Source organism: Aythya ferina (assembly GCF_964211825.1).
Source record: "Aythya ferina genome assembly, chromosome: 3".
Taxonomy (NCBI): domain Eukaryota; kingdom Metazoa; phylum Chordata; class Aves; order Anseriformes; family Anatidae; genus Aythya; species Aythya ferina.
The window spans coordinates 9,678,723-9,695,217 of record NC_140298.1 but is presented as its reverse complement, the minus strand read 5'-3'; the positions used below and the strand labels follow the sequence as shown (position 1 = coordinate 9,695,217).

The 16,495-nt window shown below is 44.6% G+C and overlaps 1 long non-coding RNA gene across 2 annotated transcripts in view; it reads right to left on the bottom strand.

The window, feature by feature from the left end:
* LOC311434720 overlaps nt 1-16,495 on the bottom strand; it is a 68,439-nt gene that overhangs the window by 47,401 nt on the left and 4,543 nt on the right. Inside the window, exons 2-4 of one of the 2 annotated variants that reach the window (XR_014691676.1) lie at nt 9,939-10,116; nt 8,421-8,701; nt 164-219 (exon numbers count right to left, since the gene is read on the bottom strand). This is a non-coding gene — a long non-coding RNA (uncharacterized lncRNA). Of the gene's footprint in view, nt 1-163; nt 220-8,420; nt 8,702-9,938; nt 10,117-16,495 lie in introns of those variants that run through there. The other variant, XR_014691675.1, reaches the window with a different exon arrangement.

The following is a 16,495-nucleotide window of genomic DNA, read 5'->3' as shown; positions in this document are numbered from 1 at the left end:
CTCTGTTTCTCAGCATCGGTACACTGGGTAAAGGTGTACGCACAGGACAAGACAAGAGAAGGTGCTGCTCCCACTGACAAACATTTACATTAAGCCAGAGCATTTCACACTTACAGCTCTAGGTGTCTCTGGCTAAATACTTCTGTCAGAAATAGGCCTGCTGCTCACCTGATTAATAGCGCATTGACTCCACAATCTCTCTTCCATGCACCAGGGCACCTAGTTAAGGAAGTCAGGCTGAATTAATTTCTGTTTCCATGAACATTGATTATTTTACTTATTTAGCTTCAGTGCCTAGCACAGAACTTCCAGCAAACCTTGTACATGAAGAACAGCTTCCCTTGCCTCGTGCATTGAGGGCACGTTAGGCAATCTTAAGGAACTAAGCAGGAAAACAACACCGCTGATTTTTGTTTTGTTTTCCTCTATCTTTCCCCATCTCCCTCCCAGCCCGAAATGCGAGCCGCAGGCGTGATGCATCTGGCAGGGCAATTGAGGTCGGCAGTTCATGCAGATGACTTCAAACCAGGACTCATGAGGGTGTATCGAGGGAAGGAAGAGGGAAAAAAAAAAAAAGAAAAAAAAATCACATGGACTTGGAACGTAAGCTGCAGATGAAAGGTTATCCTTCCCTATTTGTTATCGTGTTCCTTCAAGGGACCCTGACGTTCAGTTTTTGGCCGGAAAACTCCCCAAGCTTAATTTTAGTGAACTCATAAAATAAGACCCTAGGGATTCCACAATACTCTGCGCAACCTCTAAAAAGCATGAATGACTAACGCAAAATGACAAATGAAAGGAAATTCCACCTCAACTGTCTTCTTGTGACCAAATATTCCAGCTTGAAGGTTAAGTAATATCCCAAGCAGACCTGAGCTCCGGGCAAACGTTGTGACAGAGACATCCTTTTCTTCCTGGTCTTATTTCACTTGTTTTTAATCACATTTCTTTCTAACAGAATCTAGGTCGAGCAAGGGGTCTGCATTGAATCTCACTGAGGTAACTCGTTGGTTTCACAATTCAGATACAAACTTAGAAGTACCACTTGGATCCCAATTCATTTATTGATAACTTTACTATCAAACCAGTTTGAAAGGGAGAGCCCTAGAACTCTTCAAGATACTTTGGTAATAACTGCTTTAAAAAAAAAAAAAAGTCCACCAAATAACCTTTAAATGCAGAACTGTTTTTACACACAAACTCCACCATAAATGCTGTTCTTGAACCAAGAACCAAAGCCAGAGATCTCCTGAACTTCTACCACGAATCATTACGGAGCAGAACACGGCCACAGTCTGCCACACACCCCTGAGATATTTTGGGGAGCTGTGAAGGAAGCAAGATTCAGAAGGTCCTAGGATTAGCGTTCTGGTTTTCCAGCTCAAAACACAACGAGCCAGCACAAGCTTGCTTCCTATCCTCTTCGTTCAGGGTTCACCATCAGTTATGTGATGCTGGGGATAGACAGCTACAGAAGTTCTTATAAACCCTGGGGCATGAAGTGGCAAAGAAGGCTCTCTGTGGGCTTCTACTGTTGTTTCTGGCAACAAATGTCACAAAGTTCCCCAGGCTGGGCCCCCTGCTAGAGAGATATCAGCCCAGGAGAGCTGGGCAACATGGAATACGTTTACTGTACACTCATGTACGTCCCTACAACACCACCAGTGAGACAGAAGCAAGTGTTCAGCAGGACACAGCCACCAGCCACCGAGTTGCACGTTGTGTACTTTTCCTCTGGATCTAGGACTCAGCCAAACTGATTGCTTTCTTGGCCTCATGATGTTTCAACTTTGTTCAGCTGAAATCATCTCAAGCAAAGCTACAGTTCTTCATATTTCCTACCCACAGGTGGGTCAAAAACCCGATCTTGCTTTAAAAGAAATTTTATTGGGTTTTACTGACATTTTACCGGAAACGTTTCATTTTGAACAATTATTTACACACTCGTTTTTGAAAGTTGATCTCCCTGCAAATACACACACACACCAAGTATATAAATATTTAAGTGGAATCTGACTGCATCTATCCATTGTTTCAGCTACTAGAGCAAAGTCTGACTGAGAAGTCAGCTGAACAGTCATCACAAAGAAAAGGCTTTTTGCTAGACAACAACCAGAGAGGAAGCAGCTTCACAAGCACCGAGGGCGATTCCGATACAAACTGAGTGTAGAACACAATGGGCAGATCCTCGGCACAACCATTCTGCAACATTTCAAAATTCTTACCATAGTCTCATGACTAGTCAGGCCAGGATTTTATTTGCTGAAGAACCTCAAATGCCTAGGCTTATAAATGGGAAATTACCTACAAGCACTCCAGGTCTACAGAGAGGAAGGAGATGAGAAAATTGCTACAAATTGCGCCAGTGCTACTATGAGTGCATCCTTTTGTTACAGCAGGCTGGGGAAAAGTATCTGCATTGGCAAGGAAGAGCCTGCTTCTGGGAGCCCTCTCTGTACGACACTGTGTCAGGGTGCAGGCTGAGGCATCCGTGCTCTCCTGGTGTTTTCTCATTCAGAAAAAACAGAAAGTGCTGCTCCAGAAGGACAGGAGGATCACACCCCAGTCTGTGATAGGCAAGAGTGAAGATTCAAAGACCAAAAATCACACTTCTTGGGGAGCACTGACACCACCTTTAACAGGGGAGCATTCACCGGGACTTCCCTGCACGCTGCCAAAAGCCAGAGAGGAGCAGCAGCTGCGTGCTGCATGGGTCTGCTGTGTCCACTGGCACATGGTACCCCTGGCACAGCCAGCAGAGACCCCCTGTACGACAGCTTCACAGAAACACAGAATTATTAAGGTTGGGAAAGCCCTCCAGGATCATCTGGTCCAACCATCCCCCTACCACCACCGTCACCCACTAACCATGTCCCCAAGCACCACGCCCAGCCTTTCCCTGAACACCCCCAGGGACGGTGACTCCACCACCTCCCTGGGCAACCCGTCCCAGTGCCTGACTGCTCTTTCCGAGCTCCGTGCTGTGCCTGTTAGACATTACTGCTGTTTTTCTTAAGAAGGCAAAGTATTTGACAGCCACTCTGAAATTGTTGTGAATTGGTGGGAAGAATTTTACCTTTAACTTGCCACCTGCACAGAGCAGGTATAATGACCCTGCTACCCCCTGACAGGAGAGGAAGCGAGGCAGGATTTTCTGAAGACGGTTCCTCTGTAGGCACCTCAGCAAAGGAGCCAGATCCTCCACAACTCGCAGCGTCCTGCTGCTCTAGCTGATAATGGCTTTTAGAGCAAGGAAGTCCTCGGCCTTTGCCTGAAAAATACTGCTGCAAATGACACACAGCAAACAGAGGGAGCCAACCACAGTCCTCTGGGGACGTGCTGCCTACTGCACGCTGATGAAAACCCAGCTGCCTGCATCCAGCACGGCCAGCTCTTTTTTTCAATGAACGCTCTTCGCACAGGGAATGCAATAGGTGTGAAGGATGCCCTTCCTTCCAGGCCTTTCCTTCTATGCTTGGGCAAGCCTTAAGCAGACTTATTTAAGAAAAAAAGCTAATGGAAGCTATGCATCAACCACAGCTCACCCAGGCTAACAGCCAAATGACTCTGTTTACTGTAACCTCCATGCCCAGAGAAGTTGCTTTTGTTCTTAAAATAGCATCAGTCACTGCAGAGTGGAGATGCAAGGAAATGGAAGACTACATACACGTATAGACTGTCACAGATCCTGGGGTTTGTACGTAATATTTGTTTTAATTATACTTTTAATTGATTAGCATATTACTGTACTGCAGCTCCTGTAGATCAATGAATATATCAATATTAGGTGTTAAATAAGAATATTAAAAGGCTCCTCTAATGCATAATTTACTTCATGGCAAAAAATCTCTTCCTCTCAGATCATTACTACTGCAAATTTGGAACCTTATCTGAAAGGGTTTCCCTAATGCATTTCCTAGAAATTAAATTATTCATACAAATATGATTTACATTATGATTTTTTAATTTGAGTTGAGTAGCACTGTGGGAATGTGCTATTTTCTTAACTGAATGAGAAGGAAAACTTGAGGGGAGCATAGCAAGCTCTGAGTTAGAATGTATTTATTTTGATTTTGTTATTTGTATCCTGGTAACAGCACCAAAGTCCCAGCCCAGGCCAGGACCTCATGGGCCAGAAACGCTGCAGAGCCATCATAAGGAAAAGGTCTGTGCCATAAAACAGCTTGTAAAATAAACACGATGGAAGAGGGGAGGCAAGACATTGAGTATCATCATCCCCACTTTGAAAAGTAGGGGTGGAGATGTAGGCTACTGCAAGGCACCATAACCTACGCCAAGTGGTCTGAACGATGGCAGGAAAATGGAACTAGACTCCATTAAACCTTTAATAAGTTCTTAATAAGAGCTTACAAACAGATTTCAGGTACTAAGGGTCTCATTGATCTAGTGGAAGAGGCATGGCAAAATCTAATGGCCAGATGCCAAAGCCAGGCAAATTCAAAGACACGTGGGTGACCATTTCTAAAAAGGGAAAGCAGGCCATTAGCTGCTACACTGCAACATCAGGACACACTGACTTCTCTACCTCCTGGAGGCACTGAAACAGAGCTGAGCGTCTACCTAAAAAGGCAGAGATGCCACGCACCCTGCAAGTTGCAGGCCTCCTGGAAGAATCACTACTCATTGCACAGTCTGTGCTCATATTCAGTGTCAAACTCTTCTGGCTTTAACTGAGTCAACAGCAAGCTCTTGATCTCCTCCAACCTTGGATCTCAGCTACTTCCTCTCGGAGACTGCATAACCACTGAAAAGACACCAGAAGCCAGATGACAGAAAGGTGCCATCAACAGCCACAGGTGTGAAACCACAGCGTGGAAAAGGAAGCAGGAAAGAGCACAGGAGTGTATCTGTGAAAAATGTTAGGCTAGTAGAACTTGACATTTCTAATACTGACCGCTGCTGACACAAAAAAAAAAAAAAAAAAAAAAAAAAAAAGTAACCCACATTCCCTTCTTCTGAGCTGGGAAGGAAGGAATTCCCTGTGCCATTCCCTGATTTTAAATTGTGAAGAAGGGAAAGGTCTGCACAGCCCAGCACAGGTACTGAGGTACAAACTGAGGTACTGAGGTAGTCAGTCTTGTACCTCAAGACTGAGTTACAAACGAGGAATTAGCAGCTGCAATCCATATACATGGGGATGCCCACAGTGGGTCCCCAAATGCTGTCAGAGAGTTTAATAAGCAAAACAATGTCCAGGGAAAAAATTCTGGCTTCAAGAAATTCAACAGAGGAGCTGCCATAGCAGCAGCATTCCCTCCCCATTTCCCTCCCAGATGAATCACAAACCTGTTGCATGACCTTGAACAGCCCTTTGCTGCCCCGGGTGTCTCCATCAGCCTCTGCACGCCTTGGGGAGCATCGTGTGACTCTTGCTCTACATTTGTGCAGTGCCTAGCATAGCAGGGCAAGAGGTCCTTGGCATTTCTAAAGTACAAATGCTGTGCGTAATAATATTCACAGACCAATCCTACTCCAGCAATCAGTCACTCGCCTCACTGTTACACACAAATCCTGCTTTGGGAACAAAACTCAGAGCAGTGCTGTACCAGAAAGACCTCCTCACATGCTGGTGACAGGTGTTGATCTCTTCTTTGTGCTGAACAGGGAACAACGTAACACCTCATGTGGTCTTCTGATACGCCACCCAACTCACAGGCATCGCATTCACAGAGTTTGGCCTCAAAACTGACAAGTTTCCTGCCCTATATGGAGCCCTGTTTTTTAAGTAACTGTTGGACACTAGAGGAAAGAGGGAAAATAGTACTGTAATAAGCAAGAAAACAATGTTGCAGATTGATTTGAGATCCAGCTGCCCACTAAATAGAAGCTTCGATACTTCCATTACAATAATCTCACCACCTCAAAGAAAGTTTTTTAAAAAAAAAAAACACACACACACCAAAACCTTGTCCTTGTTATCTGTCTCTATTATAACTGACCTTATTGGCAGAGAGAAATTACCTGCAAATGGCTTCGTGACCTGCCATTCATGCAGCCCACAAGAAAAAAGAGTGTGTAGTTTCTTTCAATACACGGTTTTGAAAAGAGCTGGTCTTAAAATATTGAGAGTTAACTTTCCACTCCAGTACCTTGCAGCTCAGCTCTAAATAATGGCCACTAAATAGGAACAGGCGGGGAAGAAGAAACAAGTTTTAATTAGCTGTACAGTGAGGGTCTTTGTCCCACAGATAGATTTGATTATGGTGCTGATAACCTTCGCAAGGCTTGTTATCACATTACACTACGCCATTCTTCTGAGCTGAGGACATTTTCCACACACCCCAACAAGACGTAGCAGCACTGAAAGAATAATGTCAGAAGGCCCTTCCAGATATTTTGGTGGGATTTTTCTGTTTGACTGAGTTCGCTCAACTGGGATGGAGCCAGGAGAGCTCAGTGGAGCTTCAGAGCAGCGAGTGATATCAACACAAGCCTCTGCCAACTCCTTGCTTACTGCTTGTTTACAGGGCTTGTTTGTAAACATCTTTATGCTGTTTTCTTTACCTGGTACATAAAGTGCTTTAAATTAGCACCTGAAAATAGAATCCGATAGCAACAATCCAACATACTCCGCATGAACTCAGAGAAGGAAGAAATTCCAGCACGGATATTACCGGACGTGCTGTGACCATGCCATCAACCTGCTAGGATTACAAACCTCAAGTTTTCCACAGAACTGGGCAAGTTACAGAGGGGGGAAAAAAGCCCTTAAGAACAGAGCAGCCTGCTCCCTCCGTGGCCTCAGCCCCTCCACTGCGCTACTGTGCACTTGTGAGAAGTGTGCCTGTCACTCTGCTTCACTCCCCACTGCTGCCAGCTCTCACACAGCACCAGGCAAGGAGGAAAATCGGAATAGTGATGTTGGAAAACAAAAGGTTTGGGATCCAGCAAAAGGCTTGTGGTATGAAGACAGGTGATCCCGGAAATGAGCATATGCAACTTGGATCATTCATTTCCAGTTGCGGCACCAGCCAAGAACGAAGCCTTCCTGCTGTACGCAGATAAGTAGCTCTAATTTAGTAGGGCTCAGACAGCAGTCATTAACAGCAGGATCCCTTCTCCCCTTCCAAAGCAGGGAAACTAGAAACCCCTTCACAAACGGTCTCCCTATAGGATACAGTAGATGTGATGCTCGTAGCCCATGCACTGAGGGATTAGTTCTAGCCCACAGCAGAACTGTTGAGTGCAGGATCAAGCACTTCCATCTCTTCCTTTCACTACTGCTAGGGTGGCTGGAGCCCTCAACGCGCCTGTGAGGGGGCTGGCTCCAGCATTTATGTCCTATCTGCTATAAAACTGATGGATGACAGGCTGCAAAATCTGGTAGCTTTGGTGATGAGCAGAGAACGAGCTCATATATAACAATTAACAAAAAATAAATTGTCGATAATATAAACATATCCCGAAGCACAGATGTAAGAGTCATCTTGTGTTTATACCCATGGCTTCACCACGCCATTGCCCTTGCCATGTCCCTGCAGGAAGAGGACACCACCAGGCAGTAACAAAGCACATACTGCTTGTGCTGACAGGTGTCGGTGCCCACTCATGTTCCCTGAGTAGGATACAGGGAAAACTGTTTTCTCTTCTGTCCTCAGTTTGTCCAGATATGGATGTACAAAGAAATAAATTTAAAAATAAAATAAAATACACCTTTGACTTTTTTCTTCATAGTTTGTGATGAGTTCTGGCTGCTGTTTACCCCCGTGGCAGCTGACCTGTCACCAGTGCCCTTCCTCATACACCTGTCACAAGGCCAGACCATTGCTGGTTCGCATACCTCAGCAGGAAAGTTGGGCACGGGTTTCCTCTCCTGGTCTCACCTCCCTGCTGGACACGCTCCTCTCTGCAGGCTTTCCACCTCACACTGCAAATGGGTTTTTTGCTAGAATTTAGTGGGGCACAAGCTCTTTGAAGGGAGGGCCCTGGGCTGCTGAACCAGCGGGGTTAGCACATGGCCCTCTCTTGGAAGGGGTGGCCGGGACAGTTCTTGTGGAGACAAAGACAACACCGTGCTCCTCTCGGCTGGACCTTTCCTCCTGGGCAATGCGATGCCACATCTCTAATGGATGCCTGCTAGGCACAGCCTGCTGCTGACTGAACCCTGCTCTTGCAGATAATACAGGGTGGTCTAACCTCAACAGCTGTGAGGGCCGGATCTGGGTTTACAATTCCCCCCCCCACCTTCCCCACCATGGGTTGCATCCTGCCTCTCCCTCCCCAGCAGTGGCTGCCCCTCTCCTGCCTCTGCAGCGACTGCCGAGAGCCTCGGGGCCAGTCACACACCACCTGCAACAAGGTGCTGCCACGGACCGCAGCCTGATGGAGCCCCCGATGCTGGAAGAAACCCATGGACATCTGCCCCTCCACTGCTTCCCCCTCCTCCCAAACGCACACACCTCCTGTCAACAGCAGCAGGGTTTTGCCTTTGTGTTGGAGGACAAGCTCGGCGGCTGGAGGGTGCAGTCATTGCTCCAAACAGCTGTTCTCCATCTCTTCCAGAGAAGAAGCTGGTGGGCCGGATGGATCAGCGCAGCAGCCTGGAGCTGGCCTGCAGGCTGCCAGTTGGACCACACGTAACACATCCAGCAGTTGCGGCAAGCTGCTGGTGTCTCTGACAGCTCCCGAGCAACGTGCTGCTGCCCCTGCCACCAGGGGGCTTGTTAGGAGGTGCTCGCATCTGTAACACACACGTAACATCTAGTCAGCCTTTATAAATTAAACCTTTATAATAAAGTCTTGTTTTCGAAGCTACTCTGAAGCATGATCCTTCTCTTTAGGAAGAGGTTTTAAAGCCTTTTCTTTTCATGCAGAGAAGAAGGGAATTATTTCCCTGGTTTTCCTGCCATTGCCTTTCCATTAATTCTTCTGCACAGCTCTGTCCATTTGTGTTAATTATTCCCTCAGTCTTCCCCTCTTTCTGAAGAATTAAAAAAAAAATGTTTTGGGGAAAACTATAGGTTTGAGCAGAATTCAACAGAAAAGCACTGGTCTCACTCAGCTCATTCAGCTCCTTACGCATCAGTTTGAAGTTGCCCTCCTCAGACCTATTTCAACTCCTCAGAGCAGAACTAGCGATGATGGCAAGTCCCATCATTCGTTTTCACCCCAGTGCTATGCATATTTATTAATTTCTTTTAATAGAAATTGCTGTGATGAAAAAGCAAAGCATGCAGCTAAGATCACAATTACAGCAAATAATTAACCACTCAGGATTCAATGTAGCTCTCTGTAAATGTTCCTTTCATATTAAGGCCTTTGGCAAATTGAGAAGTATAGTAAATCATACAGAAAAATAAGCCTGGTCATTGAAAGGTGAGGGAGAGAGTATTCAGCTGAAGTGTAAATTCCAATTTCAAACTGAAGAATACTTCCTCTCAGCCTTGTAACACCACACAACACTTTCAGTAAAAATAAAAATAAAATAAAATAAAAAAATCAACTGAAACACCCTAAAAGACACCATTTTGCAACATCATCTGTTGAGTGGATCTTCAGGTACCAACAACATTCCAAGATATCTTTAGGAACTCTGACTTCACCTATAAGAGTCATCTCAAACTTTAATCACTTTCATATATGACATTTATTCACATTCTGAAAAAAACAAAACAAAACTTTTGTTGCAATGCCTACCAGAAATATTACTATTATAACAATGTTTTTCTGAAAAATATATGCAGAACTATGAACAAACTCCCAAACTACACTCCAGTTCAAGGTGTGAACCCTCATTCATGGGAGAAGTTACCAGGAATTCTCAGACTATCAGGAAATTTTAAAGCAAATACTCTGAAACTGTTTCCAGCTATAGCCCCACTTCCACTCTTGCAGAAAAGTTCATCATCTGACGTATTTTTAGTTAAAGGAAAAGACTACTAGACTACTTCTTAACCATATAAAGCACTCTAATATACCTTACTCTCTCTTTTGCTCCAGTCCCAGTGGTTTTGCCTTTGTTTGCATTGCTGATTGAGCCTTTCTAAGAGACACTTCGACCTCTCATTCAGTGCTTCACTTTCTCCTTACTTGCAGGATCTTTCTCTCCCATGTCAGAGGATGCTGCTTTGGCCTTCAGAAGAGGTTTGCTAGAAACTAAAACAATTTAAAAATATAAGTGACTGTCAAGCGTTAGATTAATACTGGAGTACTGGAAATCAGAACGTTGTATTCTTATTAGTTGGCAGGTAGTTCATGATCATGATAAATTTCATGCTCTAGTTGACACATTTTCAAATGTTAATGTCCTCTAGAGGAATAAACTGTGTTGTAATGACTGGAATAATGGCTTCTGAGGTGAGCATTCAGCTTATTACAGTTTCAAGTCCTGGCACTCAGCGTACATAGGTGTTAGGTTATACACTCAACAAAAAGGAAATAATTGCGACCGCATAATGCAAAAAGAAGAGGTTTACAGAAAAGGAGTTGTGAAGAGGATCTGAATCATGGGGAGAACGACTTCCTTCATCAGTGTGAAACAATAGTTAATCAAGTGCTGTGTATAACTTAGCAGACATAACGCTCACAGGAGCCATGATGCTCTGGATAACTGCAGCAAGTTTCTCAGTGGTTGTACAGCTCAAGCTGAAGCCAAACTCCAGTATCCTGCTTCCTTCCTTCTCTCTACCTCTTCACCTCGCTCACTGTGAGCTGGTTTCTTGGTGAAAGGGAACTGAGGCACATTGCACAAAAGAAACAACAAGGAAGAGGAAAGTCGTGCTGGAAATTTGTCCCCATGGCAGCCAGGAAGGGATCCATTCAGAAGCAACAAGGACTCTTTTAAGAACTGACCACACATATCATCCCCACCTAACTGTCTACTTGCCATTGCAAGTGGCATTAACCCTACTTGAATCCCCTGATGATCCCACGGCCACGGATATTTCCCACTGTCCTTTTAACAGTGGCTTGTGTTTCGAGGCCAAGGACACCGCAGTGATTTATGTTTTCCTACGACAAGCGGAATCATCTGCTGAGCAGCAGTTGTGGCCTTATTTGCTCAAGTATTGCATAATCCTACCTTTGCCCCTGGAACGTCGCTTTAAAAATGTCCTCTGTCAAAAGCCACTCTGCAATCAACATTGTCGGCCATGTGTTATTAATTAAGTAATTTTACAAAATTAGAAATACAAATCACATTGTTTTCAACCAAAATAACGATCTACCAATTATTCTGCCAAAAGAAATGACTTGTAGCTTTTGGCAGGTCTTTTCCCTTTGGCCATTGTTTTCTTAGTTATTAACAAGGTTACAGTTGGTCCTTTTGATTAAAAAGTTTTTTTGGCCAGAATCACTGCTATGGGAAAACAAAACCTGAAATTCAATATCCTTCTAGAATTCTTTTGAAATTTGATCTCAGCACCAACGAGAGAGGAAGGTGAGGGGCCACAGGGGACACATTTTGTAACTTTTTAATTTTCTTTCCAGCTCAAGAGTCTTAAAGATGAGACAAACAGGACCGCAAAGCAAAAAGAAAATGTTTTTTGTTCACTTGTCTCCTTGTAAAGGTACTCACTGAATTACTTGGGAGCTGACTGTAACATTAAACCTTTAAAAATACAAATTAGACTTACGGAATATACAAGACAGAATAAGGCTACATGAGTGAGCTGTGTCTCCGCCATTCTTTCTGAGCAGAACATCCACATTGTCTTACAAGGTCCTTTCAGCCCCTCTAAAGGAAAGTAAAACTTTCAACAACAACAGAATCTGTAACCTTCTCAAATTAGAAAAGAATCTTTATACAATATGTATACTGAACAAATACAAAGAAATGTTAGAATAAAATGATAATTCTAGTGTGCCCAAAAAAAACCAACACAACAGATCGTAACACAACCAGATTTCAAGGCAAGACGTGACGCTGCTCTAAAAACAATCTTTGTCCTTCAAAACTTAGCACCACAGGTGATGTGGAAGCAGTTTTGTGTGACAAAGATTACTTAGAAGATAACATGCATGCAACAGGGCACTGCTGTACTCCCCCTGGGGGAAAGCATAGTGGCTATGCCTTTGGCAAAATTAAACTCCCGTGCATTTACATTATAAGGGACCTACAGAAATAGGGCCTGGCTTCACCCAGTAATACAGTAAGAGATAGCACATTATCTTTTGATAAGAAGTATCAAAAAAAAAAAAAACTGCACTCATCTTGTCACTTCAAAAGAGGCTATCAAAGCAAGCTGGTGAGCTATTCCTGTCATATTTGTGAGAGTCAACATCACGCAGAGGGTCACAAGTCTGCAGTAGCAGAAACAAACAAAAGAGTAGAGTATTTCCAGGTTGCTCTACAGACTGGCTTTTGCCAGGTTCCTCAGATTGCATGTTTGAACAAGCATGTTAAGCACTTCGGGCTTGGAAGATTAAGGCTCGAGTATAATTGACTAAACAATTGCAGAAAATGGCACGCTGGGGTGTCAGCCCTGCGTATCAGCAGCACCGAAGGATCAAACACAGCCCTCTCCATTGTTTTGCTTTCTTGCTCCATCAGAGAGAGCAAGTACAGATAATGAACCCAAACAGCAACCATGTGAAAACATCACTTTCAAGAAAAGACAGGCTAGATCTTTCACAAGATAGACAAACTGAAGGGTTTGGGATTTTTTTTTTTTCCTCTTTTGCACATCTCTGACATTTACGGTCAATGATTTAGACGAACTAAACATCTGGCCCTAAAAGGAACACGATGTTAGCTGCAGTTGGAGCTCTGGCAAACAGCACACCGCGGTGTGGAAGTGACTTCAGCAGCTTTCACATCTCAACCTTTGCGATATCCCAGCAAAAGTCACGGCACAGCTACTGCTGGCCATCTGCAGACTTCTCCATCCCCCAGTCACACAGCTAGGGCAAATGCCACCTCTTCTACTCCCACGTGGCGCTTTGCCTGGCATGGGGGCAAACAAAAAAAGATTCTTATTGAAGAAACCCTCTTCCAGAGCCAGTTCACTTTATACTTGGAAAACAAACAAACAAACATAAAAACAAGCCCTTCAAAATTAGTGCTTCAAAAGAGGGCACTGAAAAACAAAGCCTCCTTGAATGTTCCCATCTGACTATAGAGATAGCAAGGCTAAAATTAAGTTGTGGAGTAGTCTTGCTCGACCTTAGAAGAGAAAGATCATGCATTTCAAGACTTCTCGCTATTAGTAAGATTTATGGAATGCTGCACCAGTGACGCTCACAGAATGTGCATTACATTTGGCAAGAGGCCTGCAATCCAGCCACTTACTTCCATCGTGTATTATAACGCAGAAACAGAGTCACACCTGCAAAGCCTATGACAAATGACATTTCATTAACTTTGAAGACTGCTGGATCGTTTTCCCAGGCTACATGTGAGCCGGGCCATTATAGTCCTTTCAACAGCCCATCATGAAAAGAAAGTCGGTATAATGTCCCAAATATTTCAGGGAGTAAATACTTCTCAATTTGTTAATGATAAAGTTCTGTGTCAATTAGCTGTAATGGGATAAAAGCCTATCATTAGAGATCCTAGGCCACACAAATTTAGAATGGTATTTCCCACTGCTTGCTGTGTCACTTCCCTACCTCCCTTTCTCCTTCTTTTACTTATTTAATTCTTTACTGTTTCGAGTGCCTAGCAGAGTGGTCCAGCACATTTCCCACAGCCCGCTTTTGTGTCAAACAATCTTTCCAGGTATTTTAATCTCATTCCCTTGATGATTTCATGGGATCAACAAATCAATCTGCGAGGTTTTACAAACATGAAATGTCAACAGAAGAACACAGGATATAACACCTCGGCTGCTTTCTTTCCAAATAAAAGGATTCGCTTCTCCCCACCCTCCCTTACCTTGGTTACAGCAACCAAACCCTACTTCAATCACACACCTTACAGATGTATTAGGACACCAATCCGTGCTGCTGATAGAGCAGGGCTCACAAAACAGCTCTCTGCACAGCACACGCCAGCGCTTTGCTCACCGTGACTTCTGTTCCCTGCAGTAGCAGCACTTCTCTCTGCAGCCGAGGAAGGAGAGGTGGGGATTACTCACATGGATAAAGCTAAGCACATTTTCAACAGCTCTGCTACACCAGGGCTCAGGACTTTAGACAACACGGCTTCCATGTGAAACTGAATACAGCTAAGGCCTGCAACTGGATCCCACTAGTGTGTGAGGTGCTGGGGGCGACAGATCCGCGGGGTAATTCAGCCCCCGAGGGCATTAGCTGCGTCCCAGTGGCCTCAGAAAAATGTTGGGAGCAGGACAGCATTTGCCCCAGCTCTCTGGTTGCTTCTCCAGGCTGTTTCAGAGGACCTCAGAAACACAGGGGGAAAGTCCTGTGCTATTCCTGGCACGGGGGGAGAAACATTTGCCATAAACAGGCAGGTCCCCCTTCTGCCTGGCCAGAAGAGCTGCAGACGGAGCGACAGCCTTGCTCTCCGTGTGACCGGTCCATCAGTCTCCACTCCATCAGTCTCCACACCAGAGTTAAACTGTAACCTCTGAACAACACCAGGGTGCACACAGATCCCAGCTCATACAGATCACAGAGAGAACACCTGCACATCCTCCCTCAGGATCAGGGCTGGCCCTCTACGCCATCTCGTTACACTTCTAGATGCCAGAGCCACCTTCTTGCTCTGAGCCTTGCTCAGCCACGGAGGAGTTCAATCGGGATTAAGCAGCAAGAACTGGAAAATCTTAGAGCTGCCAGATCTCTGTCAGTGTTTGCTGGCTTCTCGAGGAATCAGACTGGCTACATTTATAAGTGTACTGAAAAATTATGTCTAGTTTGAAAGCAAACAGTACACGCACACAAAAAATGCACTGATTAACATTGTTCTTCCTACTGCTGCAGTCCATTTTCAGAGCTACAGCCTCTGGAGCCAGCTGGGGACCTACCTATTAGGAGCACTTCAATCACAAAAATGCAAATGAGCTCAACAACATGCAAAGCACCCATGAAGAGAGATAAAGAACCTCAGGTGGGAGTGTGGCAACACCATGCTGCTGTTCTCTAAGGAAAGAAAACCCCACGGGTAAATGCACAGCTTGGCTACTGTAAGCATGCCCCAAAAGTCCCATCCCATAGCGTTCAGTCCAGCAGAAACACCTGAAAGAAGCCTCTCATGTCCTGCTGGCCTGTAATAATTCGCCCTGTCTATTGTGTTGACCCACTTAGAACAGGGAATACTATTTTGGATTGATCCAGAAGCTGCTGAATCTAACAGCACCAGGATGATCTGAACCAGGTACTGACTGATTTGTGTCAGCACCCTGATACACTGAAACTTACTGTGGCAGGGTTCAGCCCTTCATTTTTCCTGCTTGGGAGGTTACGTCTGTATGTGTCTAGATTTCTATTGTATTTCAGCTACATACCCTACAGTAAATAATCTTAATGATCAAATGACAGGCTTCATCTCTCTCTGAGCAGAGTTCATCTGATTTATTAAAGTGACACCAGACATTTACTCAAGGAGTAAACAGAACTGACATTATAGGATGATCTCTGAGGGGAACACTCCAGGGTAAATACTGAGGAGAAGTAGTGGCTATGTGTTCTGTTCCTTTGTGTTTCTTGGCTAATTCTTTACTCTCTTCTTTTTAATCTCCCTGTTAGTATTACAACATTATTTGTGATCTTTAGGCAACAGCCTCTGAAAGCGAGCCCACAAAACATGGTCAGCCTTTACAGAAAAGCAAGAATTGCTTTAATCTGGAGAGAAATCTGGAGAAGCCCAGGGACTTCTCGTCTGCAATACGGTTTTCTCAGGGAAACTGAACACCAACTCCATCGTGGGGTTCCCCACCTTGACATGCAGGAGTCATTGAGCTCTGGCCAAACCTTTTCACCTCATCTCTAGTGACACTACTTGACAACAGCAGTGCTGGCCTTCACCCCCAGGCCCCAGAAACATCATCCATGTTCACCTTTTCTCATTAGGATCATGGGTTTGTAGCTGTTAAAAAAAGCAAAGGGAAACAGAAGAAAAGAAAGAAGAGGAACAAAGCATCTGCACGAGGATAACACTGGAAGATTTATCTGAAGTGCAGTGTTTTCTCTTACGACATACTGATACAAAGTGGATTGGAATGGCTCAACCCAGCCAACTCGTCCCTTCTGTGAATGGCAGGACGAAGCTGATTTGCTCACTTTGGGCAGCCAATTAAATTAACTATTAGATAACTGTTCTGTCATTTGCACAGCAGAAAAGCACAGCCTTCGAGCGTAGGGCAACACAATAGCCTGTTTCAAGACATGGCTTTGGTGACCATCCATCCTCACCTGTGTCAGTGCAGAAAACAAAGCCCCCCAACGTATCAGAAGGAGAAACACTTTCAGTGCTCAGACTTCTGCAACCAAAATCAGCAGAACAGGAATGGGGTTACTGTCATTTTTTAAATCACAACTGAGAGCCCAGTGCAGTACCATGCATCTGAAGAGCAGAAACAAAACGTCAGCAGAGTGCCACTAAGGGCTTCTCCACAGCTCTCAGCCGGACACA